Source organism: Montipora foliosa, chromosome 3 (assembly GCF_036669935.1).
Source record: "Montipora foliosa isolate CH-2021 chromosome 3, ASM3666993v2, whole genome shotgun sequence".
Taxonomy (NCBI): domain Eukaryota; kingdom Metazoa; phylum Cnidaria; class Anthozoa; order Scleractinia; family Acroporidae; genus Montipora; species Montipora foliosa.
Window position 1 is genome coordinate 2,653,518 of NC_090871.1, and position 2,500 is coordinate 2,656,017.

Consider the following 2,500-nt stretch of genomic DNA (forward strand, 5'->3'; position numbering starts at 1 on the left):
CTCCAAGATGGCGGAGATTAGATATTATTCGATAGATAGGAATAAACGTACAACCAGACTCATTTGAGTTCATATGGCAATCTTATCGCTTTTTTCGATGAGACTTAAAGATAGAAAAGAGATGTGTATAATCATTAAACGCTGAAGTCCAATTCTGGCAAACGCGATAGTCGTCAGCTTGATTGCGTCGAATTATGCAAATGTCGTAAAGTGGAAGAACGATAATAAAGGGAAACACTATCTCTTGTTTTTCGATTATCGCACGCTCTTCTGCAGCTGTCTGCTGAAAACAACGCCAAGCTTTGTGTTAACAGTCCTCGGCCAATAAAAACGAAAAGCGTTTGAGGCCTCAGCGAACGAAAATACGAACATTTTGTTGCCCGAGGATCGGAGACCACGAGTCGGCTCCTCCGGTGAAGTTCGCGTATTATAATTTACGTGCATACTTAACAATCGAATATTACGATAATTGGATCTAACAGTGCTTCTCTGAAGTCTCTCCCGGCCACGTAATCATAAACCAAACATTGCCGGCTTTCAAAAAGTCCACAGGAATCAAGACTCCTGCGGACTGCTGCACACGAGTTTTATACTCAGGAACACATCGATCTTTAAAACCATCCGTTTTGATAAAAGACACCATTAAACAAATAAATCAACTTACCTTTCTTGCTTTTCGTTCCTTCAATTTTCGTTATAACGCAAATGGGGAGAGTTACAGCCTTTCCTGAGTATCACTACGTTCATTTCAATTCATGCTATCGATCACTTATCAGCAGGACTGGGACAGTGTTTACCTTTATTCGGAACTCACGTTCTTTTAGCGCATGTTGCATGAACGAAGCAATACTCGATAACTTTTTTTCTATAACCATATGACGGTTTTTTCCTCGGTTGTCTGTAATCTTTTCACCACCGCTCGCGCTTCCACAGCCAGGATAACGGGTCGGTTTTTTTTCTCGCAAATTGCGCAGCCGCACAAACACAACTGATCAACAGGCGGACCATCACGATGGGTTTCTGGGTAGCGATATGGCCGCTTCGAAAACGTTTTTACATTTTGTAAAATACTCAAGATTGAAGATAGAAGAACTTAATATCTGTGCTTCCAGGGCATATTAATGAAGGAAGTAAAAACGGCACAACATTCACACGACCGATGCGGAGCGACGGACCGTCGTGATGTGATTCTGGGTAAAATGAGAGACATACGCAAACTGCAATTTCAACTAATATCGTCTTTCATAATTTTGAGGATAAAATAACGCGATTAAGTTTCTTTGATAGCTTAATTTAATTCATAAAAACATATATCTTTTAAATGATTGCCATATGTCTTTTGTATAAGTTGAGTGTTTATAGGAGCAGCGTTGACCCGTAAACTCATTCCCAGGCTTCGAGAGAGCCTTTCCCTCAAATAGCTTACTGGACGTTTCACCTGAAGATTGTCAAACTGAAACTCGACGTAAGAGCTGGGATACCATAAGTTCCTTTCCCTGATATTCTCCTTATGCCGTGCACAAACCGCCAAGTTGAGCTAGCGTTGTCTTTACGTTTCGTTTCGGTATGTCTCAAGCTATATTCTTCTGTTTCTGAAAAAAACGCTTCTTGTGAAATTCACAAATTGGTCCCCCTAACCTTTCTATTATTGATGATGGGCACGAGTGATGTTTTGAAAGTTCTCAAATTGCACTGGCCTACGGCTGGTTGAGAACTTTCAAAACATCACTCGTGCCTATACATACACCCTAACCCTAACCTTAGCCCACACGATTTCCTGGACATATAAATATAAATCAAATACACTAGTAAGCTGTGCCGGAATTAGCTTGTACTAAGCTAGTTTAAAAACGGCAGATCATTAACTTTGATTTACAAATAGAAATATATGGACTGCCCAGACTGTTTTTCTTGAGAAAGATTGTTCCTGAGATGTAGCCAAGAATCAGGGAAAAAGGCTCTATCACCAAAGGTTTGTTGTTTGGTCCTTGGCACAATGAGAAGGCAGGCACTGGTAACACGAGCGTAAGCAATGAGTTATTGTGGAGCTGGTTGGCAGAAAATCTCAGACGTATTCAGCGGCTAACGGAATGTTGAGAGCTTTGTAAACTACAGAAAAAGCAACTGGATATGAAAGACTCCTTGGGGACAATAAAGGTAAACAAAGCAGAGGAAATATGATCAAATCTGGCAATACTGAATATCAATCGAGCAGCAGCATTGCTCAAAGCATTGAACACTTTCTGAAGACGAGCTGTCAGATGTTTGGCAAAAAGAAGGGAATCGCTGTCGAAACCAAGGCGTGAACCAAATTCGTTACTGGGGAATTTCACTGGGCAATTTTCTACATCGGGTAAATTTGATGCTTAACGATAACGTGACAGAGCCGAGGCGTACAAAATGAACATAATATGTCCCATACAACCAACTACCTTGTGAGAAACCACAGCTTACATAAAAATCATTAATGGGAAAACGTCGTTTTCGGCTGGATTAATAA

The 2,500-nt window shown here is 40.7% G+C and overlaps 1 protein-coding gene across 1 annotated transcript in view; it reads right to left on the reverse strand.

Annotated features, from left to right (window-relative positions):
• Positions 1–961, reverse strand: part of LOC137996437 (polycomb protein SCMH1-like) — a 28,049-nt gene extending 27,088 nt beyond the window's left edge. The window contains exon 1 of the mRNA XM_068841826.1: positions 665–961. The gene's annotated coding sequence lies outside the window, so the exon portion shown is untranslated. The remainder of the gene's footprint in view (positions 1–664) is intronic.
• Between the last annotated feature and the right edge of the window lie 1,539 nt (positions 962–2,500).